This window comes from Nomascus leucogenys, chromosome 4 (genome assembly GCF_006542625.1).
Source record: "Nomascus leucogenys isolate Asia chromosome 4, Asia_NLE_v1, whole genome shotgun sequence".
Taxonomy (NCBI): Eukaryota; Metazoa; Chordata; class Mammalia; order Primates; family Hylobatidae; genus Nomascus; species Nomascus leucogenys.
Genome location: NC_044384.1, coordinates 68,021,433 through 68,047,889, shown reverse-complemented (window position 1 = coordinate 68,047,889; position 26,457 = coordinate 68,021,433). Strand labels below are relative to the sequence as shown.

Sequence of the window (26,457 nt, the reverse complement as noted above, 5' to 3'; positions counted from 1 at the left end):
TGGGGAACAATACCTTCAGATTACAAACTTGAAGGAATCTCTGCCCAGGATTATATTTTAAGACACAAAAGGCCTGGCATTGGCAGTCATTGGTTCATTGCCTGATAAATCACTATCTTCTACATGGCAGAATGGGGAGTAGAACTGAGCTAAATTTTCAGTTTTGTTGAGTAAAGAGTTGGTTGTGGATAGAGAGGAACAGAGAGGAAGTCATACTGAAGTTTCATGAAATTGAAATCAATGTTTTAGAAACATTTTGGATGCAACTTTAATGAGGGAGATGCCAAGGGCAAAATAACCATGCGGCTGCTCTCCTTCGCAGCAGGTGGCCGATCTTCCCTTGAGAGCCATCTAGTGATCATGTAGCTATGCCAGCAGTGGTAGCCCTTCACAGCAGACTCCAGATAACAACACACACCTCTGAATCTCATGCATTTCATTTTTAACATAGTGTTTTGTTTTGTTTTGTTTTTTGAGACAGAATCTCACTTTGTTGCCCAGGCTGGAATGCAGTGGTGCAATCTCGGCTCACTGAAACCTCCGCCTCTCAGGTTCAAGTGATTCTCCTGCCTTAGCCTCCTGAGTAGCTGGGATTACAGGCACGTGCCACCACGTCTGGCTAATTTTTTTTGTATTTTTAGTAGAGATGGGGTTTCACCATGTTGTCCAGGCTGGTCTCGAACTCCTGACTTCAAGTGATCTGCCTGCCTTGGTCTCCCACAGTGCTAGGATTACAGGTGTGAGCCACTGTGCCCGGCCTTAACATAGTGTTTTGAAATAAGCTTTTGAAGTAAAATATTCAGGGCTGGTAGATTTAAAGCCCTTTCTTGTATCCTTTCTACATATGTAAAATGAATACTTCAATACTTGCAATCTGTATAGAATTTTTAAAAGAGGGCTTTATGTAGCTGTGGCCAAATAATTAGGTGAACATTACTTTGTCACAAATTTTGAAGAGCTCCTTAACTGCTGGCACAATTGTAAAATTGGATTTCTATTGGCACGTCAATGATAAGACATCAATTTGCTTATTAAAGTGTTACATCTTATTTCTCCACCCAGTATTAATAGTTTTTCTTTTTTTCTTTTTTTTTTTGGAGACAGAGTCTGTCTCTGTCCCCCAGGCTGGAGTGCAGTGGCACCATCTTGGCTCACTGCAAGCTCCGCCTCCCGGGTTCACGCCATTCTCCTGCCTCAGCCTCCCGATTAGCTGGGACTACAGGTGCCCGCCACCACGCCCTGCTAATTTTTTTGTATTTTTAGTAGAGACAGGGTTTCACTGTGTTGGCCAGGATGGTCTCAAACTCCTGACCTCGTGATCCGCCCACCTCGGCCTCCCAAAGTGCTGGGATTACAGGCTTGAGCCACCTCGCCCAGCCAATACTTTTTCAATAAATTTTTTTAGCTAACTATTTTGCTTAAATAAATTATCCCAAGTCAGAAAGTGGAAGAAATTGAAGTGATGCTACATCAATGCAATTTGCTATCTGGTTCTTGTTTGGATAGGCAGATCCATAGTGAAGGTGCATTTAGCTTTTCTAGTAGGGGACAATAGTAGTAATCCAGTAATTACCATTCATTGAGGACTTACTCTGTTTCAGGTACTTTGCTAAGTACTTTAATATAAAAATTTAGTTTAATCTTCAATTTAACTTTATTAGGTTGGTGTTAAATTTCCATTTTACACATGTGAATTTAGCAGATACAGCATCTTTGCTAGGGTGATGTGAAAACGTTTATGTAACACAATATCTACCTAGTTTATGATCAGAGCTGCATTTGTTTTCATTTTCTCTGGTGAGCAAGCAACCTACAGAAGTTTGACATTTTAAGCAACAGATCTTTGAAGAGGGTAGATGTGTTTAGGATTCAGACTGATGTTTTTCTCTAACTATAGGTATGTCAGATGCTTATTTCTTTGAACTAGAATTTAAAGTGAATACAAGTCAGCAGACATTTATTTAGCACCCAGGGTTCCAGGCATGGGGCATACAATCTCAGGATGGTGCTTTACTCTATACCTTTTAGCTCTCACTCTCCTGATGGCCCATCCAGCCCCAGCCAGAAGTAACCACGAATCTACTTTCCATCTCTATAGATTTGCTGAATCTGGACATTTATATAAATGGAATTATATAATATGTGCTATTTTGTGTCTGGCTTTCTTCACTTAGCATAATGTTTTCAAGGTTGGTCCATGTCATAGTGTATCAATATTTCATCCTTTTTTATGGCAGACAATTTTGGCTATACTACACTTTGTTTATTCATTTGTCTGTGGTTGGACATTCGAGTTTCAATCTTTTGGCTGAATAGTGTTTTTAAGAACATTTATGTACTGGTGCTTGTGTAGACGTATGTTTTCATTTCTCTTGGGTATCTATCTAGGAGTGGACTTGCTGGGTCATATGCTAACTCTATCTTTAATGTTTTTTCTTTTTGAGACAGAGCCTTACTCTGTTGCCCATACTGGAGTGCAGTGGGAGGATCTCAGTTCACTGAAGCCTCCACCCGCTGGGCTCAAGTGATCCTCTCACCTCAGCCTCCCAAGTAGCTGGTACTAAAGGTGTGTGCCACCACGCCCAGCTAATTTTTGTATTTTTTGTAGAGATGGGGTCTTACCATGTTGCCCAGGCTGGTCTCAAAATCCTGGGGTCAAGCAATCCATCGGGCTCAGCCTCCTAGAGTTCTAGGATTACAGGTGGCAGCCACCACACCTGGCTCTTTAATTTTTTGAGGAACTGCCAAACTGTCTTCCACAATGGCTGCACCATTTTACATTTTCACCAGCAACATATGAGGGTTCTAATTTCTCTATATCCTTGCCAACATTTGTTATTTTCTTTTCCTTTCTTTTTTTTTTTTGAGATGGAGTCTCGCTCTGTTGCCTAGGCTGGAGTGCAGTAGCGCGATCTCGGCTCACTGCAAGCTCCACCTCCCAGGTTCATGCCATTCTCCTGCCTCAGCCTCCCAAGTAGCTGGGACTACAGGCTCCTGCCACCACGCCTAGCTAATTTTTTTTGTATTTTTAGTAGAGACGGGGTTTCTCCGTGTTAGCCAGGGTGGTCTTGATCTCCTGACCTTGTGATCCGCCTGCCTTGGCCTCCCAAAGTGTTGGGATTACAGGCGTGAGCCACCATGCCTGGCCAATGTTTGTTATTTTCAGTTTTTAAATTCTAGCCATCCTAGTGGGTGTGAAGTGGCATCTCATGGTTTTGATTTGCATTTCTCTTATGGCAAATGATGTTGAACATCTTTTCATGGGCTTTGCACATTTTTAAATTAGGATTTTTGTTTTGTTTTGTTTTGCGGTTGAGTTGTAGGAGTTCTGATATATTCTGGATACTAACTCCTCATAAGATAGATAATTTGCCAGTGTTTTCTCTCTTTCCATGGGTTGTCTCTTCAGTCTGTTGTGTCCTTGGATGCACAGAAGTTTTGACGTAGTTTAATGTATCTATTTTTGTTGTTGTTGTTGCTATTGTCTATGATTTTGGCAAGAAAGTATTGTCAAATCCAATGTCATGAAAATTTTCCCTATGGTTTCTTCTAAGAATTTTACAGTTTTAGGTCTTAAGTTTAGGTCTTGGGTCCATTTTGAATTAATTTTTCTATATGACATGAGGTAAGGGTCCAACTTCATTCTTCTGCATATGGGTATCCAGTTATTCCCAAGATTATTTGTTGACATACCATTCTTTCCCCCACTGAATAATCTTGGCACCTTTGTTAAAATTCAATTGACCACTGATGTATGGGTTTACTTCTGAACTCTCTATTCTATTTCGTTGGTCTATATGTCTATCTTTTTGCCAGTACCACACCATCTTGGTTATCATTGCTTTGTAGTAAGTTTTGAAATCAGGAAGTGTGTTTTCCAACTTTGTTCTTCTTCTTCAAGGTTGTTTTGGCTAGTTGGGGTCCCTTGCATATCATATGAGTTTGATGTATTCTTTTTCTCCCCTGAAGTGACATTTCTACTGGTCCAATTTGATTAAGAGAGCTCTTTGCCAGAGCCACAGGATACTGTTCTTTTAATTCACACTCATGTGCTACAGTCATTCTGCAAATACAGCACCCAAGCCTGAGTCACCTCCCTCAGGACCTTCAAGAAAGAGTCCTTTGTGTTCTTTCTTGCTAACATTCATCATTTGGAATGCCTTCAACCTATTAGAGCTGTTCGAACATTGAACTCAAAAGAGAAAGGCCCAGAACGTTTCCTCCCAGGAGACTCCATAGTCTCTATGCAAATGTATCCACTGCCACCCCAGTGTCCAACTTGTTAGATAAGTTGGTCTAATGCAAAGGCATAGAAGTCACGAAAGTGATTTTGTCTATAACAGTAAACATTTTCTCTAGAGTGACTTACAGCCTTCACCTCCAAAAGGAGATACAGGCTGGGTGCAGTGGCTTACATCTGTAATCCCAGTACTTCAGGAGGCGAAGGTGGGTGGATCACGAGGTCAAGAGATCGAGACCATCCTGGCCAACATGGTGAAACCCCGTCTCTACTAAAAATTTAAAAATTAGGTGGGCATGGGGGTGCGCACCTGTAGTCCCAGCTACTCGGGAGGCTGAGGCAGGAGAATCGCTTGAACCTGGGAGGCAGAGGTTGCAGTGAGCCAAGATCACACCACTGCACTCCAGCCTGGCAACAGAGTGAGACTCCATCTCAAAAAATAAATAAATAAATAAATAAATAAGATACAACTAGCATCATTTGTAAGATTGGCTGTGTCAGCACCTTGCTACACAGGAGTGAGTCTTCCCATTCCAGAGCAAAGCATAACTTTTATTTTATGTCCTTCATTAAAGAGGAACCTTAACAGGATTCCTCCAGCTGTGTGCTAGAGCAGTGGTCCCCAACCTTTTTGGCACCCGGGACCGGTTTTATGGAAGACAATTTTTTCCATGGATGGGGGTTGGGGGATGGTTTCAGAATGATTCAAGTGCATTACATTTATTGTACATTTTATTTTTATTATTATTACATTGTAGCACATAATGAAATAATTATACAACTCACCAGAATGTAGAATCAGTGGGAGTCCTGAGCTTGTTTTCCTGCAATTAGGCGGTCCCATCTGGGGGTGATGGGAGACAGTGACAGATCATCAAGCATTAGATTCTTGTAAGGAGCATGCAACCTAGATCCCTCAAATGCGCAGTTCACAATAGGGTTTGTGCTTCTATGAGAATCTAACGCTGCCACTGATCTTATGACTGGAGGCTGGGCTCAGGTGGTAATGCAAGCAGTGGGGAGTGGCTGGAAATACAGATGAAGCCTCACTTACTCGTTTGCCTGCTGCTCATCTCCTGCTGTGTAGCCCAGTTCCTAACAGGCCACGGACCACTACCAGTCCATGGCCTGGGGTTAGGGACCCCTGTGCTACAGGAAGGAAGAAGAGAGGGTGGGAGGCAGTTGTGATTCCATGAGGGGGCAGAATGGCTGCATCCCCAGGTCTCTTACTAAGGATCTCAGATTTCACAGAATCTTGGGGGTGTTTAGTGGCAGGCAACCTTAGGAATCATCTCATCCATATTCTTTCCATGTGACACTTTTCACAAACATGTGCTTCCTTTTGAGAGGCTGTGGACTTTTTGTGGAGCTGAAACTGTGTCTCCCTATAATCCATGTTCGATTGTCTAGAAAACACAGACCAGGGCAAGGGAAGGTAGGCTTAGTGAGGACAATAGCTAGTACCTAATGAGTGCTTATTAATGCTAAGCACTGTGCTATGCATTTTAAATAGTGTTTTCTTCTAATGCAACAAAATCTTACCAGTAAGTCCAGTAGTATGATTATTGTCTGTATTTTACAGCAGAAGCTGTTTCTAAAAGTCACTAATAAGTTGTGGCACTTGTCTTCACCTCCATGAAGTCTCTGTGATGGTGGCTAGAGTTCCCGCTCTTATCCCAAGGGATGCTGTCTCTTAGGATGCTGGGACGTCCAGATTGCTCCTGGGACAGGTGTCCAAAAGGAGGAGGAAAGGACCTGAAACTTTTTTGCTCCCTCTCCCAGTTTTGCCTGGGACTTGATCTGAGGTTGTGGCTGCCTTTGGATTTCCTGATTTACCAAATATCAACAGGTGAGGATTAAAGATAAATGGAATCCCCAGGTGAATGGAGTGAGTAGCTTCATCGACTTGAAATTTCAGAGCTCTGGTGAGTAGAACCATCTTCATGCTGAAGTTCTTTTGGGTCCTGGGGATACTGATATTTGTGCTGAGGTCTGCACCGATGCAACAAAGATTTTTAAAGTCTCAGGTGAGGTTGAGCACAGTGGCTCACACCTGTAATTCAAGCACTTTGGGAGTCCGACGCAGGTGGATCACTTGAGTCTAGGAGTTTGAGACCAGCCTGGACAACATGACAAAACCCCGTGTCCATGAAACATACAAAAATTTGCTGGGCAAGGTGGCGCATTGCCTGTGGTCCCAGCTACCCAGAAGGCTGAGGTAGGAGGATTGCTTGCACCTGGGAGGTTGAAGCGGCAGTGGGCCATAATCATACTACTGCATTCCAGCCTGGGTGACAGTGAGATCTTGTCTCAAAAAAAAAAAAAAGTCTCAGGTGAAATATCTGGATAGGGAGGTAAAAACAGCTATTGTTCCATGACAGTCTAAGCTGTGCTATTTTCCGGGCATGATTTTCTGTATGCGTGTTGTCTGCCCTTTCCCGATAGACGTATTTGAATCCTTGCCCCTTTCTCTGTTTGTGTTACTTTTCTTCCCTGCGGTGTTTCTCTATAACTGGTCTTTGTTGTTTGTTTGTTTGTTTTTTTGTTTTTGAGACGGAGTCTTGCTCTGTCGCCCAGGCTGGAGTGCAGTGGCGCAATCTCGGCTCACTGCAACCTCTGCCTCCTGGGTTCTAGTGATTCTTCTGCCTCAGCCTCCCAAGTAGCTGGGACTACAGGCGTGTGCCACCATGCCTGGCTAATTTTTGTATTTTTACCAGAGACAGGGTTTCACCATGTTGGCCAGGTTGGTCTCAAACACCTGACCTCAGGTGATCCACCCACCTCGGCCTCCCAAAATGCTGGGATTACAGACGTGAGCCACCGCACCCAGCCCTCTATAACTGGTCTTAATATAAAAACAAAACATATTTTAATTTATATAATCATTTACTATGTATATTTCTTGCTATTAATATAAAAGGCAGGCAAGTAGAAGATTTTAAACTTTTTTTTAAAAAATTAAAATTTCCTTTTAAAAAGAAACGGGAAAACAAAACCAGGTGGCTTGTAACTTTTTCTCTTTCTCTTCCTGTGGATTAATAATTCTTGATTTTAAAAAAAGTTCTCCAGCCCTACTTTAACAGACAATTAGGCCTGAGTTGTTTTCTTCTTTCACATCATACCTGAGAGAAGCACTGATGGGGAGATTGTTAGTACCTGTCGATTAGTCTCAATGTTTAGAATAATACTTTTTTTGTTGTTTTTTTCAGACGGAGTCTTGCTCTGTTGCCCAGGCTGGAGTGCAGTGGCACAATCTTGGCTCATTGCAACCTCCACCTCCCGGGTTTAGGCGATTCTACTGCCTCAGCCTCCCGAGCAGCTGGGATTACAGACACTCGCCACCTTGCCCAGCTAATTTTTGTATTTTTGTTAGAGACAAGGTTTCACCATGTTGGCTAGGCTGGTCTTGAACTCTTGACCTCAAGTGTTCCACCCGCCTTGGCCTCCCAAAGTGCCAGGATTATAGGTGTGAGCCTCTGCACCCGGAAGAATAATTCTTAAACAGAATATCTGAAAACAAAACCCCCAGATAGTTAAAAAGCTTTTAAATATATAAACTTGAGGAGTCTACAATTCTACTTGATTAAGAGAAAAAAATAACCATTTAAAAAATATTTAGGAACATGCATTACTGGATTTTATTAATACAATTAATAGTTGTCCTATCTGATTTAGCTCCTACATAGAATAAATTATATATTTTATTCTGAGTGTTTCACTACTCAGCATTCACTATTGAGACTTTTCCTATTGAATTTGGAATAAAAAGTCTAGAACGTTTGGATATACATAAATGTTGTTTCCAAGTACTTTGAAGTGTATCCTACTCTGTTTTCTGTGTCATTTTTTAAAAATTATGTTTATTTTACTGTGGTAAGAACATCTAATATGAAAGCTACCATTTTAATAGATTTTTTTTCTTTTTTGAGACGGAGTCTCGCTCTGTCACCAGGCTGGAGTGCAGTGGCGCGATCTTGGCTCACTGCAACCTCTGTCTCCCAGGTTCAAGCGATTCTCCTGCCGCAGCCTCCCGAGTAGCTGGGACCACAGGCACGCACCACCAAGCCCAGTTAATTTTTGTATTTTTAGTAGAGATAGGGTTTCACCATGTTGGCCAGGATGATCTTGATCTCTTGACCTCGTGATCTGCCCACCTCAGCCTCCCAAAGTGCTGGGATTACAGGCGTGAGCTACCACGCCTGGCCAGTTTTTTCTTTTACTGTGGTGTCTGTCTCATTTTGGCATCAAGGTAATGCTGGCTTCATAAAATGAGTTTGGAAGTGTTTTCTATTGTCCATCATTTTGTTGTTAACCTTTCTAATTCAGTATATATAAGAACAATGCAAAAATTGTATTGATGCTGAAAGTTACTAAGTAAAACCTGCTAAAATGGCACCTGGGTACTGTTGCCATGGGGACAGTCTAGGAGAGGAATGAATGTAGCTTGAATTCTTAGAAAGACAATATGTGAGTTGCTCTTCAGTAAACTTGTGATGAAAATACCTTAAATGTGGGCACTTGGTTGCTATTTTTTAACAAAAACAAACAAAAAGCGGCAGCAGCATTAACGAGGACAAAGAACATCACCAAAATCCTAAATCAAATAACTTCAGCTCAGTTGACCTTTGATTTGTGTGTGCTTGTTCCTTATGGTAATTACCTAAGTTCTTCTGCAAAGCAGTGAGCCTGGGGGGCATGACATCTAACATGGTTGCAAATTAAACCCTCACTCCCACCCCAGCCTCCTCAGCCTCTATCTCTGAAGAAGATAGGGGATTTACCTAACATCTATTCAAATAGTGTATATTGAACTAGAAGACAAAAAAGGAATTTTGCATGTTAAGCTGCAGCTGGCATAAGAAACACATTCATTCTATCAGAAAATTGGGTAATCTGGATTATAGTCCTGGCTTTGGCACTGCCATTGGCATAGCAATGTATTTGTGTGTGTGTGTGTGTGAGAGGGGCAATTTATAAGTATCTGCAGTTCTCAGCCTCCGCCTTCCAAGAGGAAGGGTGCTTTGTACAGACTGGAGTTGTATTATGCATATCCCTGAAAGGATGAAGTTGAGAGAGTTGGATGGAGCTGAAAATGCCAAAACAATTTACATTTGAAAGAAACAAATACAATATTCCTCAGAGAGGACTGGTTCTGAACAGATGAAAGGAGGAGTAAAAAAAGAAACCAAACCAAATGAAGCTGATTTGGAAAGATGGAAAAGTATAGGGAAGAAAGGATTTTTTTTTCTTTTTCTTTTTTTTTAAGACAGGGGCTTGCTCTGTTGCCTAAGCTGGAGTGCAGTGGCATGATCTTGGCTCACTGCAACCTCCGCCTTCTGGGCTCAAGTGATCCTTCCACCTCAGCCTCCTGAATAGCTGGGATTACAGGCGCAGGCCACTAGTCCCGGCTAATTTTTGCATTTTTATAGAGACAGGGTTTCGCCATGTTGCCCAGGTTGGTCTCAAACTCCTGGGCTCAAACATTCACCCACCTTGGCCTCTGAAAGTGCTGGGATTACAGGCATGAGCCACTGCTCCTGGTGGAGAATTTCTTTAAGTTTACGTACACTGGAATGCACCCATTATAAATGTACTATCTGATGAGTTTTGACAATCGTACTGTTAAAATTATGGGAGACTGCTGTTTTAGGCTGAGCTCCTGTGCTAGGCCCCCACAGACCAGTCCAAACCAAAATAGAGTCATTTATGCTAAATGCCACATAATCAAACTGAAACTTCAAGGAAGCAAGCAGATAGATCCCCAAACAGACCAGTTTTTCCTGAGAACAGGAGATTCCAGTCTACCTGAGTCAGCATAATAAGGGAAGTCTCTCTGCTTTAACCTTTAGAAAAAAAAGTAATCTGATATTAATCAGTGCCGTTGTTCTGTTTCCTTGTTTTCATCTTACAAACCCCAGTGTTCTGCCTTAGCTTGGTGGGAGCTCTCATCCTATTTTGTAGAACGGAGGCTGTCCCAATTCACAAGTCTTGAACACAGCTAAACAGATCTATAACCAAATTTGTTATAATTTTTTCTGTTGACAGTATACAGCTATGTAATTATTACTGTGATTAAGATGAGCATTTCTGTCACTCCACAAAAGTTCCCTTCTGCCCAGTCTTCTTTCTGTCACTAAAGGTTAGATTTGTCTTTTCTCATTTCATATTAATAGAATCATACAGTATATACCATTTTGTGGCTTCTTTTGCTCGTTGTAATATTTTTGAGGTTCATCTATGTATCAGTAATTTGGTCCTTTTCATTGCTGATGTGTTTATTGCAGGGATATATACAACTTGTTTATCTATTCATCTACTGATAAACATTTGAGTTGTTTTCTGTTTGGGACTATTATGGCTAAAGCTATGATCATTAGTATACAGATTCTTGGACATCAATTTTTATTTCTCTTAAAGAAAATACTTAAAACTGCAATAGGGCTGGGCGCGGTGGCTCACGCCTGTAATCCCAGCACTTTGGGAGGCTGAGGCGGGTGATCACCTGAGGTCGGGAGTTCGAGATCAGTCTGGCCAACAAGATGATCCCTTGTCTCTACTAAAAATACAAAAAATTACCCAGGCATGGTGGTGGGTGCCTGTAGTGCCAGCTACTTGGGAGGCTGAGGCAGGAGAATTGCTTGAACCTGGGAGGCGGAGGTTGCAGCGAGCTGAGATTGCACCACTCTTCTCCAGCCCGGGCAATAAGAGTGAAACTCCATCTCAAAAAAACAAAACAAAACAAAACTGCAATAGCTAGGTTAGATGGTAAGTGTATGTTTGACTTTATGAGAAATTGCCAAGCTATTTTCCTGAGTGGCTATACTGCTTTACATACTCCCCAGCAATGTATAAAAGTTTTGATTGCCTTAAAGCCTCTTCAACACTTGGTATTTTGAAGCTTCTTTTTGTTGTTGTTGTTTTGTGAGACGGAGTCTTGCTCTGCTGCCCAGGCTGGAGGGCAGTGTCGTGATCTTGGCTCACTGCAACCTCCACCTCCTGGGTTCAAGCGATTCTCCTGCTTCAGCCTCCCAAGTAGCTGGGACTACAGGTGTGCACCACCACGCCTGGCTAATTTTTGTATTTTTAGTAGAGATGGGGTTTCACCATTTTGGCCAGGCTGGTCTCAAACTCCTGACCTCAAGTGATCTGCCCGCTTTGGCCTCCTAAAGTGCTGGAATTACAGGTATAAGCTACCGCGACCAGCCCTCAAGCTTCTAATTTTAGACATTCCAGTGGGTGTATAGAGGTATCTCCCGTGGTTTCAATTTGCTTTCCCTAAGGACTAATGACTTTGTGCACCACTGCCTGTGCTTATTTGATATTTATATAGCTTCTTTGTTGAAATGTTTTTTTTTACCCATTTTAAATTGGGTTATTTATTATTTTATTATTAAGTTGTAAGAATTATTCATATATTTTCAATATCAGTCTGTCAGATACTGCAAATATTTCCTCTCAGTCTACGGCTGGCTTTTGCATTTTGTTATTTGTGTTTCTTAAAGAGCAGAAAAGTTTAATTTTGAAGTCTATTTGCCATTTTTTTCTTTAATGGTCTATGTTTTGGTATCTTTTTGTTTATTGCGGGGACAGAATCTCACTCTGTCACTCAGGCTGGAGTGCAGTGGTGCAATCACTGCTTACTGCAGCCTTGACTTCCTGGGCTCAGCCCATTCTCCCGTCTCAGCCTCCCAAGTAGCTGGAACTACAGGTGCATACCACCACGCCAGGCTAATTTTTATATTTTTTGTGGAGATATTGACCAAGCTGGTCTCAATCTTCTGGGCTCAAGTGATCCACCACCCACCTCGGCCTCCCAAAGTGTTGGAATTACAGGCGTGAGCCACTGCTCCTGGCTGGTATCTTAAAAAATCTTTCCCTACCCCAAGATTGCAAAGATTCTGTCTTCTTTTTTTTTTCCCTAGAAATTTTATTTTTTTAACTTTTTGATTTTAAGTCTGTCATTCATGTCAAGTTCATTAGAATGTATGGTATGCGGTAAAAATCAAGGTTCATTTTTATCCTAATATATTCCCAGTTGTTTAAAGAACATTTGTTTAAAAGTCTATTCTTTGCCCATTAAATTACCTTGGCACCTTTAAAAAAGTTCAATTAATCATATATATATATATATATATGCATCTACTTTTAGTGTATTAAAATGCAACTGATTTTTGAGTGTTGATTTTGTATTCTGCAGCTTCAGTAAATTTATTAGTTCTAACAGAGTTTTTTTTAGATTTTTTTTTTTTTTTTTGAAACAGGGTCTCACTCTGTTGCCCAGGCTGGAGTATAATGGCAAGATCATAGCTCACTGCAGCCTTGAGCTCCCAGGCTCAAGTGATCCGCCCACCTCAGCCTCCCAAGTAGTTGAGACTGTAGGCACATGCCACCATGGCCAGCTAATTTTTTAAAAAATATAAAGAAATGAGGTCTTTCTGTATTTCCCAGGCTGGTCTCAAACTCCTGGGCTCAAGTGATCCTCCCACCTTGGCCTCCTAAAGTGCTGAGATTATAGGTGTGAGCCGCTGCACCTGGACTTTTTAGAAATTTTAGGGTTTTCTACATATGTCGTCAGCAGACAGGGATAAATTTATCATTTTCCAGTTTCTATGCCTTTTATTTTTTAAATTAATTAAACTTATTTTAATTGATAAATAAAAATTGTACATATTTATCATGTGCAACATGATTTTTGAATTATGTGTACATTGCAGAATAGGTAAATCAAGCTAATTAACATGTATTACCTCACTTATCCTTTTTGTGGTGAGAACACTTGAAATCTACTCTTTTAGCAATTTTCAAGAATAAAATACACTGTTACTAGTTAGAGTCACCATGTTGTACAATAGATCTCTTGAACTTATTCCTCATATCTAACTGGCCAACATCTCAAACCTCCACTGCTCTATTTCTTTTTCTTGTCTAATTGCTCTGGCTAGAACTTCCAGTACTATCTTGAATAGTAGTGATGATAGTGGGCATCTTTGCCTTACTCGTGGTCTTAGATGAGCATGTGATTTTAATTGAGCATATTAATCACTTGGAAGGCATTACAAATTCTATTAGATTCTCCTCTTGATATTTGCTTTTTAGCAAGTCATTACATTGTAGACAGTCCCTTCAAATGTCTTATGTGGAAACTCAGTTGCACAGTTAAATGGTTTTTGAAAGATGTAAATTTCCTTTATACTTGCATTGAGGTCTACAACATACTACTGGGACTGTAGTTTGAACTTTGAATAATATATCCAGTGCAAAATTGTGTCAGGATGAAGATCTCACTTCTTATTTTAGCTTTTGTTAGTACTAGAAGTAGATAAAGCAGATTGATATTACTTATGATTCAAACATTAGTTGTGGTCAAAATGACTGTCTTAGTCTATTTGTGCCGCCATAACAAAATATCATACAGTGGGTAATGTATAAAGAAGAGAAATTTGGCGGGATGCAGTGGCTCACGCCTGTAATCCCAGCACCTTGGGAGGCTGAGGCAGGTGGATCACCTGAGGTCAGGAAGTCAAGACCAGCCTGGCTAACATAGTGAAACCCCATCTCTACTAAAAATACAAAAATTAGCCAGGCATGGTGGTGGGTGCCTGTAATCCTAGCTACTCAGGAGGCTGAGGCAGGAGAATCGCTTGAACCTGGGAGGCGGAGGTTGCACTGAGCCGAGATTGCACCACTGCACTCCAGCCTGTGTGATGAGAGCAAAACTCTGTCTCAAAAAAAAAAAAAAAAAAAAAGATAAATTTATTTCTTACACTTCTGAAGGCTGAGAAGTCCAAAATTAAGGAACCAGCATTTGGTGTCTGGTGAGGGCTGCTGTCTGCCTCCAAGATGGTGCCTTGTTGCTGTGCTCTCACCTGGTGGAAGGTAGAAGGGCAAAAAGGGATTAAGCTAATTCCCTCAACCCTTTTATAAGGCAATACTCTATTTGATGGTGGAGCCCTCATGACTTAATCACTTTCCCAAAGGCCCCACCTCTTAATACCATTATAATGGGGATTGCATTTCTATATGCATTTGGGAGGGGACACAAATGTTCAAACAGCAGTCCACCCCTGGGCCCTTTAAATTCGTGTTTTTCTCATATTCAAAATACATTCATTCCACCCCAATAGCCCCCAAAAGTCTTAATCATTCTAGTATCTACTTTAAAATCTAAGTCAAAAGTCTCATCTAAATATCATCTAAATCAGATATGGATAAGACTCAGGGTGAAACTCAAAATATGACTCATTTTGAGAAAAATTTATCTCTAACTGTGAGCTTGTGAAATCAAACAAGTTATATACTTCCAAAATAGAATAATGGGACAGGCATGGCGTAGACATTCCCATTCTTAAAGGGGAGAAAAAGGCAAGAAACAAGGGGTAATAAATCCCAAGTAAGTCCGGAACCCAGTGAGGCAAACAACATTATATCTTGAGGCTCGAGAATAATCTTTGACTCCACATCTTAGCTTCCAGACACACTGGAGTGGGGATCAGGTCCCCAGTCCCCCAGGAGACCCCACTACCATGCCTTTGCTGGATGAAGCCCACACTGCAGCTCTCAGGAGTTGGAGTTGGATACTTATGGCTCTTCCTGGCTGGTGTTGCATGCTGGTGGCTCTACAGGTTTGGGGCTTTTAGGGGTGGCTGTCTTGCATGGCCTCACTAAGCATTGCCTATTGGGGGCTCTCTGCAGTGGTCTTGATCCTGTGGCTCTGCTGGGCATTGCCGTAGTGGGGACTCTCTGCCACACCCTGCCTTGTGGCAGTTCAGAGCTCTGAGACTGAGGTTGTGAGGCATCCTTTGAAATCTAGGTGGAGGTAGCCATGGTTCCACTGTTCTTGCATTCTGCATGCCTGGAGAGTTAGCACCACATGTATGCCACCAAGGTTTACATACTGTGCCTTCTGGGTTGTTGACCCAAGTTGCATCTGGGCCCCCTGAGCCACAGCTGGGGTGGTCAAGGAGTACTGCACTAGAATTCAGGGAACAGAAGCTTGGGGTGCCCCTGGGCAGTGAGCCCCAAAGTCCCATGGGTGCCCTGGGATCCTCCTTTGAAAAGTTCTTCCCTCAAGGCCCTAGCACTCTGGGCCTGTGACGAGAGTGGCAGCCTCAAAGATCTCTGAAGTGCCTTTGGAGTCATTCTCCCATTGTCTTGATGAATAGCATCTGGCTTCCTTCTGTCCATACTAATCTCCTTAGCAATATTTTCCTTGGTCACACCCTTGATGTTCTTGCTCAAACACACTTTGTCACTTTTAACCACATGGCTAGGCTGAGAATTTTACTTATCTTCAACCAGGCTCGAGTGCAGTGGCACAATCTTGGTTCAACTGCAGCCTTGATCTCCCAGTCTTGAGTGATCTTCCTACCTCAGTCTCCCACGTAACTGGGACTACAGGTATGCACCACCATGCCAAGCTAATTTTGTTTATTTTTTGTAGAGATGAGGTCTCATTATGTTGCCTAAGCTGGTCTCAAACTCCTGGGCTTGAGTGATCCTTCTGCCTTGGCCTTCCAAAGTGCTGGGATTATAGACATGAGCCACTGCACCCAGCCCTTTGCTCCCCTTTTGATATAAATTCCATCTTTAATTCATTTTTCTCTTTCTGAATTTCATTATAAACAGTCAAGAGAAGCCATGCAGCACCCTGCAACACTTTGCTTAGAGATTTCTTCTATCGAATATCCTAGTTCATCACTCCTAAGTTCTGATTTCCACAAAGTACCAACACGGACACAATTCAGCCAAGTTCCTTTGCTAGTTTGTAACAAAGATGGCCTTTCCTCCAGCTTCCAATAAGATCTTCCTTATTTTCATCTAAGATCTCATTAGAATGGGCTTTACTGTTCACATCTCTACCAGCATTCTGATTGCAACCACTTAGATAATCTCTAAGAAGACTGAGGCTCTCTATAGCGCTCCTCTTCTTCTGAGCCCTCACCAGAACTGCCTTTAATGCTCCATTCATGGCCATCTAGGGTGTTTCTAGTATGCAGTTCAAAATTGATCCAGCCTCTACCCATTACCCAGATCCAAAACTGCCTCCACATTTTTAGGTATTTGTTACAGCACCACCTCATTTTCAGCACTAAAATCTGCATTCGTTAGGGTTCTCCAGAGACCAGAACCAATAGGATATAGATGTAGATATAAATATATAAAAGGGGATTTATTGGGGGAATTGGCTTATGAGATTATGGAGGCTGAGAAGTCCCATGATAGGCCACATGCAACCTGGAGAACCAAGGAAGCTGGTAGCATGGCCCAATCCAGGTCAGAAGGCCTCAGGACTAGGGAAGCTGATGTTTAATTCTCAGTCCAAATCCAAAGGCCTGAGAAGCAGGGGCGCTGCTGATGCAAGTCTGGGAATCCAAAGGCTGGAGAACCAGGAGTTCTGATGTCCAAGGGCAGAAGTGTGTCCTAGCTCCAGAATAGAGAGACAGACAGACAGAGAGAGAGAGCGCAAGAGAGTGCACAAATTTCCTTTTCCTCTGCCTTTTTGTTCTATCTAGGCCCTCAGCCGACTGGATGTTGCCTGGTCATATTGGATGAGGGCAGATCTTCCTTATTCAGTCCACTGATTCAAATGCCAACCTCTTCTGGAAACATCTTCACAGACATACCCAGAAAAAATGCCTTATAAGCTATCTGGGTATTCCTTAACCCACTTAAAAGGTTAATAACTAAAATTAACCATTACAATGACTTTACCATAGTGTAACATTTGCATTGAAGTGCTGTTTAGCCTTGTAATTTTAGCTTAACTTAATGAAGATGCATTGTCAAATATGCAGCAAAAACTAATTTTCTTGTTTTGAGACACAGTCTCACTCTGTCACCCTGGCTGGGGTGCAGTTGCACAAACATGGCTCGCTGCAGCCTTGATCTCCCTGGCTCAAGTGATCCTCCTGCCTCAGCCCCACAAATAGCTGGGAATACAGGCAAATGCCACCATGCAACCATGCCTGGCTAATTTTTGTGTATCCATATCTATATCTATCTATCTATATTTTTTGTAGAGACAGGGTTTTGCCATGTTGCAGAGGCTGGTCTCTCTAACTCCTGAGCTCAAGTGATCCACCTGCCTCAGCCTCCCAAAGTGCTGGGATTACAGGCATGAGCCACTGCACCTGGCCAACAAAAAGTAATTTCTAAATCCATTCAGTATATAATAATGATAGGGACAGGAGGCAGGGAAATTCTGGGCAGAAGAGGGTGGGTTCCTAGCAAGGGCCCCACCCTGAAGGCGAAAAGCCTAATACTGTGGCCCAAAATGAAGACTTACATCCCTGTTTTCCCACTCTAATGTTGCCTTTTCCAAAACCAGCCTTGGGTCACCCCATCCCCTATCCTGTGCCCATAAAAACCTCAGAACTCAGCCAGCAGAGAGGAGAAGCAGCTGGAGGTCAGAGACTACAGTTGGACATCAGAGAGAAGCAGCTCGACTTCAGAGGGACAGCTTGACAGCATAGCTTCAGAGAGGAGTCTGGTCAGGGGTGGCTGGACTCCAGGGGAAAACCGCCTTCCAGTTTTGTCCCCTTTTTAGCTCCCCTTCCCACTGAGAGTCACTTTCATGGGCAATAAAATCCCCCATATTTACCATCTCCAATTCGTTCACATGATCTCTTCCTCCTTGACTCCAGACAAGAACTCAGGTGCAAAAGGTTGTCACATTGACCCTCCACTGAGCTGTAAACACTTAAGCTGTCCTCACATGGCAAAGCTGAAAGGGCACTGTAACACTCCTTCTGGGGTTTCAGGGCTTGTGGGGTAGACGCTGCCACAGGGCCCACAAAGAGTTCTGCTCCTGCTAGCACCCAAAGTACTCACCCCGGCTCCTGCAGCCACTCACCTGCACTCCCTCTCCAGTGAGGGGTGGAACACAGCGGGACCCAGTGAGTGGAGTCCACCCTTGCTGGCACCAAAGTGGCCAGCTAGCACCCATGCATTCCAGTTCCCACCCACGAAGGGGTCAGGGAAATATCCTGCTTCAATAATAGTAGTTGAAAGTGATGCTTCTTATTCAGAAAACATTCAATCAGGCTGGGCATGGTGGCTCACACCTGTAATCCTAGCACTTTGGGAGGCCAAGGTGGGCGGATCACAAGGTCAGGAGTTCGAGACCTGCCTGGCCAACATGGCAAAACCCCGTCTCTACTAAAAATACAAAAATTAGCCGGGCTTGGTGGCAGGCACCTGTAATCCCAGCTACTTGGGAGGCTGAGGCAGGAGAATCACTTGAACCCAGGAGGCGGAGGTTGTTACATCACCCAGCTGCTATGTAGTAGGGAAAGTTACAGATTGCAATGAATCTAGATCATTTTAGGGGTATTGCCATCTTATTAATAAGTCTTCTGGGTGGCTATGGTGGCTTGTGCCTGCAATCCTAGCACTTTGGGAGGCCTAGGCAAGAGAATTGCTTGAGGTCAGAAGTTTAAGACGAGACTGAACAATACAGCAAGAGAATCCATCTCTACAAAAAGTAAAAAATTAGCAGGGTGTGGTGTTGCATGCCTGTGGTTCTAGCTAGTTGGGAGGCTGACGTGGGAGGATCACTTGAGCCTGAGAGTTGGAAGTTGCAGTGAGCTATGACAGCCTGGGTGATAGAGTGAGGCTTTGTTTCCAAAAAAAGAGAAAAGAAATATCTTCCAATCCATTAATATGGGATCTCTTTACAAGTGCTTAGGCCTTCATTAATTTCTTTAATCAATGTTTTGTAGTTTTCAGAGTACAAATCTTACATCTCTATGGTAAATTGATACCTGAATATTTTATTCTTCTTGATGTTATTGTAAATGGAATTGTTTTCTTAATTGCCTTTCAGGTTGTTCATTGCTAGTGTATGCAAATATAACATTTTTCTATGTTGATCTCGTATCCTGCAATTTTGCTGAATTTATTACTTATAATACTGTTTTAAAATAATTTTTAGGATTTTCAATATATAAAATCATTTCATCTGCAAATAGAGATCATTTACTTCTTCCTTTCCAATCTGGATGCTTTTTCTTTCTTTTTCTTACCTAATTGCACTGGCTATTATTTCCAGACTATAATTCAATAGTGTTGAATAGAAGTGGCAAAAGTGGGCATCTTTGTCTTGTTCCTAATCTTAGGAGAAAGCTTTCAGTTTTTCACCTTTATTATTCATTTTTGAGTGAAATGTCCCTAAGTTCTGTGAACTTTTCTAGGAAATTACTGAACCTTGGGGGAGGTCATGGGAACTCCTGATTTGTAGCTAGCAGTCAGAAATACAGATGCAATGTGGGACTTGCAATTGGTGTCTGATGTGGGGGAAGTCTTGTGGGACTGAGCCCTTTAACTTGTGAGATCTGATGCTAACTCCAGGTATATAGTGTCAGATTTGATTGAATTGTAGGACACCCAGTGGGTATCTGCAGATAATTGAAGAACTGCTTGGTGTAGAAAAACCATACATATACTTATCCACATTTGGTATGAGGAGAAAAATAGTTTTTTCTTACAAGTCCATACCCACTCTCACTTTGTCTCCTATTGCAAAGATTGACAACTCTCTCTTGCTGTCCTGAAAATGGGAGGCAAATAACAGGTCCATTGCTCCACAGGTTCCCCCTTTTTCAAAGTAGTTCACTGTACTTAGAGCACTTGGGACTTCTGCAGTTGAATGATTAATGGACAAGTGTCTTTTTTTTTTTTTTTTTTTTGAGACGGAGTCTTGCTCTGTCGCCCAGGCTGGAGTGCAGGCGCAATCTCGGCTCACTGCAAGCTCCGCTGCCCATGTTCACACCATTCTCCTGCCTCAGCCTCTCCGAGTAGCTGGGACTACAGGCGCCCGCCACCACGCCCAGCTAATTTTTTGTATTTTTAGTAGAGACAGGGTTTCACCGTGGTCTCAAACTCCTGACCTCAGGTGATCCACCCCCCTTGGCCTCCCAAAGTGTTGTGATTACAAGCTTGAGCCACCACGCCCAGCGCATATTATTTTTAATTACGTACAAAGATCTAACATGTCACCCAGAGACCATTTCACCTACTTCTCTGTTTGGCCACCAGTCTCGTCTGTCTCTTCAGCAATGGTGAGGCGCATACCCTTTCCTTGGGGAAGAGAAATCCAGGGTTTGTTGATGTTGCTGTTGGCATCTTTCCCATGAACCACATCAAAAGAACCAGGGTGCCTCTCTCTGTTGGTGATCGCACCAGTTCTTCCCAGGTTAGCACCTCCAGTCACCATACACAGGTTCCCAGTGTTGAACTTGATGAAACCAGTAATCTTGCCATTCTCCAAATCAACCTGAATGGTGTCATTCACCTTGATGAGGGGATCAGGGTAGCAGATGGTGTGAGCATCATGAGTCAGCAGATGAGGAATTCCTTTTGTGTCCACAAATATTTTTCTCACTTTTCACAACTTGTACTTGGCCTCCTCAGGTGCAATACGATGTACAGCAAAGGGAGCCTTGGTGTCATGGATCCGATGGAAATTCTCTCCCGTCTTGTCAGTGCTCATGACATCCCTGAATCCAGCAGGGTAGGTTACATTAGTTCAGACCTTGCCATTGATCTTAATGAAACTGCGCATGCAAATCTTCTTTACTTCATCTCGTGTCCAACATACTTAAGTCTGTTATTTAGGAAAAGATGAGGGAGGGATACTCTCTTAGGTTGTGGGGATGGGTGGATCTATGAGGAGCAAACACACGGGTCAATTTATCCAGCATCAAATGCTATGGAGCTGCTGCCCACTTCAGATGCTTCTTGGGACCACAACCATGACTGCATTAGGCAAGGAAAGAGCTTTTTTCCACCCCCCCGCCCAGGCTGGAGTGCAGTAGTGCCATCACAGCTCACTGCAGCCTCAACCTCCTGGGCTGAAGTGACCCTCCTACCTCAGTCTCCGAAGTAGCTGGGACCACAGGCATGTACTACCACACCTGGCTAATTTTCTTTTTTTTGGGGGGGTAGAGACAGGTTTTTGTCATGTTCCTAGGCTGGTCTCAAACTCCTGAGCTCAAACAATCCACCTACCTCAGTCTCCCAAAGTGCTGGGATTACAGGCATGAGCCAACATGCTCAGCCTTGTATACACTTCTTATTCACTTATTTAGTCTTGTGAATTTGGAATAATAAATTTTAAACTTAATGTTTTTGTTTCATTATTGTTTTCTATCTTCGATCAGAGATACTGAAACAAAAAAATGAGTGTAAAAGAGATTTATTTAATAAAACTTCCAAGTGATGTTGTTTGTAGCATTTATAATTCTGAAGTTATTAATGCCTAAAGTTCCACCAAGGCTTTTGGGTTACCCTATACAGGGTATGCTAACTTTCATTTAAGACAAAAGTGGATTCCATATCTTTGCTATTGTGAACAGTGGAAATATGCTATATACACACCATGGAGTACTATGCAGCCATAAAAAGGAGATCGTGTCTTTTGTGGGAACATGGATGGAGCTGGAAGCCATTATCTTTAGCAAACTAATGCAGAAGCAGAAAACCAAATACTATATGTTCTCATGTGTAAGTGGGAGCTGGATGATGAGAACACATGGACACAAAGAAGGGAACAACACACACTGGGGCCTACTTGAAGGCAGAGGGTGGAAGGAGGGAAAGGATCAGAAAAAATAACTACTGGGTATTAGGCTTAGTACCTGGGTGATGAAATAATCTGTACAACAAACCCCCATATCATGAGTTTACCTACATAACAAACCTGCACATGCATCCCTGAACCTAAAATAACAGTTAAAAAAAAGAAAAAGGTGGAAATAGTTGTGTTCATTTCCTGTGGTTTCTGTAACAAACTACTACTAATTTAATGGTTTAAAATAACACACATTTATTCACTGCTAGTTCTGGAGGTCAGAAGTCTAAGGAACGCTGCCTTCCTGGAGGCTCTAGGAAACAATCCATTTCCTTGCCTTGTTAGCTTCTAGAGACTGCCTGCATTCCTTGGTTCATGGCCCCTTCCTCCATCTTCAAAACCAACAGTATAGCATCTTCCAAGCTCTCTTTTTTTCAGACTCTAACCCTCCTGCCTCCCCCTTAGAAGGTCACTTGTGGTTACTTTGGGCCCACTGGGGTAATCCAGAATAATCTCCAATCTCAAGATCCTCAATTCAATCATATCTTCAAAGGCCCTATTCCACATAAAGTAACAATAGGTTCTGGGGATTTGCACGTGGATATTTTTGGGAGGCCATTATTCTGACAGCCACAGAAGTATATTAATTTTTGTTTATATTTGCATAATGATACACTGGAAGAATATATTAAAAAGTAGTAAAAGTGGTTACTTATGGGGGCAGAGAGGAATGAGAACAGAATGGAAGTGAGAATTCTTAATGTATATCATTTTATGAGGATTTGATATCTGAATATATGAGTGAATTATCTATTCAAAAATAAAATGAATAATAAGTAGGGCCTGTTTAGTTTCAGGTGTCTCTAGCTAGGGACGCTTAGATTTTTATAAATTCAGATGTCATGGACATAACACTAAAATGGCTGAATTGATCCTATAGATGTGGAACCACATGAGTTTACTTACACGCAATGAACTATACATTCTACACGCAGCAAGTTCTGGAATCTGTCTTCAGTTCCTTTTCACGAAGGAAATGTGAAGTTAGTGTGACTAACCAGTGGCTCCGGTTCACCCTGGGACATCTTAGTATGGTTCAGGCTGCCCAGCTCTTCCCGTGGGCACGGTGTTCCCTGCCTTCAGGATTTCAGGATAAGCTGCAGCCAGGTCGTGGTCTTTGCTGTGCACTCACCTATGCTGAGATGATTTGCATTTTCAGCCTCTCCCTGTCAAATGAACTGCACTGGGCCAGATTTCAGGAACTCTGCGCCCACCCCACTGAGATGGGGGGAGGGAGGATAGGTCCTCGTGTCCTTAAAGCACTTTAGTCCCTGAGGCTGCTGCTTGGTGTTTGCGTGTGAGCCAGCTCTGACTCACCAAATCGAGAAGAAAAAACTTCCACCGAGGACAATTTGCCAAGGAAATGTGCTCAGGCCCACGCGGCAGTGAGTCCAGCAGTTGGGACGGAACCTGAGAGGAGGCAGTTGGGGAAATAAACAGAGCGCCAACTCAACAGTCAGCGCCCCTGTGCTCGCAACCTGCGATGGGAGAGGTTTCTCTGCCTTCATGGCCGCTTCCTTAACAGATTCATGCTCGGCAGGTGGCCTGCGAGCTCTCAAATGCCTGCGGCGGGCGCCCCAGGGACTGCCCTCCTCCCCGCCACCTCCTTTGGCGGGAGCCTGGTTTGTGTTTATTTTTGGTTGTGCCAGAGGGAAACTGCACTTTGAGGAAGAAAAACAATTGCTGGTTGTTTAGGAGGAGCAGTCTAATCCGAGACAGCCTTGTCTTCTGCAGAAAACAAGCGGGGCGCAAATCAACCCAGGCGCAGCCAAGCGGCCGCGGTCCCGCTGAGTCACAGTCCGCTCAGCGCTCAGCGTGACTCAGGGCTGGCCGCCTCCCTGAGGCATCTGTGAGTGATCCCAGCCACAGGAGGCGGCATCTCTTTGTCTACGGCTCCTCCAGGCTCATTTCCTTCCTCTGGAGGTTCAGGTGTCCCTGTGGGGCGTGGTTGGGGGGGTACCAGGCACCTCTGAGTGCAGCTCCTAGAGAGCCCCCACCTGGCAGGGCCCGGGGCCTCACGGCCCGGCTGAGGGGCTAGGCCTGCCTGGCCCCGACTCCGCCACAGGCTGTGCCCTCAGACCTTGCCAGCCTCTTTCCAACACACCCATTAGTCTCAAGGTCAAGTCGGGTAAGAGGGCCTGGAGGGAATACAACAATAGAAATGTAAGACAAAGTAGCAAAAGTAAGAAGCCACGTGCGCTCCTTTCTGCCTGCAGCAGAATTTCACAAAGCCCCAGACCCCTGGCAACTTGCAGCTCTGGGGAAAGACGCTTTGAGGACAAAACAGGCTACAGCACACGACCCCCAACTCTCTTGCCTGAGTCACTATATTCCTTAAAACATAAATGAGGCCAGGAGCAGTGGCTCACGCCTGTAATCCCAGCACTTTGGGACTCTGAGGCGGGATGATCACTTGAGCCCAGGAGTTTGAGACCAACGAACCTGGGTGACAAAGTGAGACCCCTGCTCCAATCTCTATGAAAAATTAGCCAGCCATGGTGGCCCATACCTGTGGTTCCAGCTACTCAGGAGGCTGAGGCAAGAGGATCGCTTGAGCTCAGGAGGCTGAGGCTGCAGTGAGATATGTTTGTGCCACTGCACTCCAGCCAGGGCAACAGAGCAAAACTGTCTCAAAAAAAAAAAAAAGAAAGAAAAAAGATAAATGGCCCCAGTCCTTGCCTTTTCCTATACATAAGATCATGTTTGGCAAGTTAGCGATTATGCCTATGTAATCTATAACCAAGTGCACTTTACACCCAATGTAACTTCTGAGCAAGTTTGATGAGATTTTGCAGATCCTAAACCTCCACACCTGTATATAAGCAGTGAGCTGAAACACGGTGTAGTCTCATGGAACCTCTCTAGAGGTCCGCTTCTGGGCTGTAGGCCTCAATGAGACTTCTGAATAAAACTAACTTTAATTCTTTAAAAGCTTGATCTTTTTTCCTTCAGTCGACAGAAGTAATTGTAGTGTTTAGCGTTCAACTCCTGCAGGCCCAAAGCAATTATGTTAAATTATAATTCTTACCAACCACCCTTCCTTCTCCCCTCCTAAGGAGATGTGATTCTCTGCGGGGTTACACACCTGGCCTCTCTTGGAGGTGGGTGAGAAGGGGTCATTCCAATGAGAAATGTGTATGATAAAGGGAGAGCCAGAGCTGGAGCAGGGTGAGGAAAGTTAAAAGGCAAGCAGCTCTGGTTTAGTGTGAGAAAGGATGAGATGGGAGGGTTTTGAGGTACTGGAGGTACAAAGGGGAAATTTGAGCAGCTGTACTGGAGGGTGGGGCTTTGGGGAAAAGTCATATCAAAATGAGAGTTTTAGGAAAGTTTTCCATGTGGTTAGTGGGGCAAATTCCTCTCTTTTTGGGTGGCTCAAAAACACTTCCAATTGCTTGGAATCTGGTTTGTGTTATTTATTTATTTTTCTATTTTTTAAAATTTAGAGATGAGATCTCACTATTTTGTACAGGCTGGTCTCAAACTCCTGGGCTCAAGCAATCTTCCTGCCTTGGCCTCCCTAAGTGCTGGGATTACAGGCATGAGCCACCCTTCTCAGCCTGTTATTTATTTATCTATTTAGAGATGGGTGTCTTGATCTGTCAGCCAGGCTGGAATGCGGTGGCGCGATCACAGCTCACTGCAGCCTCGAACTTCTGTCCTTAAGTGATCCTCCCACCTTGGCCACCCAAAGTGCTAGGATTACAGGCATGAGCCACCATGCCCGGTCAAATCTGGCTTATGTTTATATGCACATCTGTAATACACAGACTGGCCCAGGGAGGCCATTAGCCCGGTGGAGTGTGTGGTGACCCAGGCTCCCCAGCCCATGGCACTAATGTACTGGGTTGGCGGGAGGTGGGCAATCCCAGAGCACCAAGGTGAGGGACGAGGGCTGTAAGGTGGGGAAGGAGGGAACACAGATAAGAGGTGGTGTGAGAAAAAGCTGGCGACCGTCTCATAAGGGCATGAGCCTCTGGAGAGGCTAGATGGAGCCATTGCTCTTGGAATGGCCCAAGAAGCCATGGGAAGCTTGAATGAGCCATTTATCCGTCAGCTTCTCCCATCTCCCAACTCTCACTGGTCCATGTTCCTTCCTTGGGGCATTATCTCCCCCATGTTTCTGAGTGTGTTACTCTGTGTTCCTCTGGGCAGCCCCCCGGGGCAGTCAAAACCCGTGGGGGTCTGCTTGACTCCCACCTGGGTGCTGCGGCTGTGGCCACAGTGGGCGTAATGGTGTTCATGTTCCTCTGCCGAGGGAGGCTGAGTGTTGGGTGGTGGTGTGACAACTGCACCTGCTCCTGGAATAAGCAGCAGAGGCCCAGACATCAGGTGGGGACAAGCAGATCTCAGAAGCGCACCTGCTAGTATGGTGCAGTACTTTTATGCTAATGGGCAACAGGATATCTTCCTTAGGAAATTGTATTTGTGTTTGTTGGGAAATTACTACAATATACTGATTTTTGGTTGTACAAGATACGTTGCTTCCATATGCCAGGAAACTGTCATGATAAATACACATGTCATGCCTACATTGTGAAAAGTCCCCTTAGGTGTAATATCCTTGTGCAGTATTCAACATGTGCAACTG

The 26,457-nt window shown here is 43.5% G+C and overlaps 1 pseudogene; it reads right to left on the bottom strand.

Moving 5' to 3' along the window:
- Window positions 1-20,248: 20,248 nt before the first annotated feature.
- On the bottom strand, window positions 20,249-20,979 carry LOC100593315 (annotated as a pseudogene).
- Window positions 20,980-26,457: the final 5,478 nt, after the last annotated feature.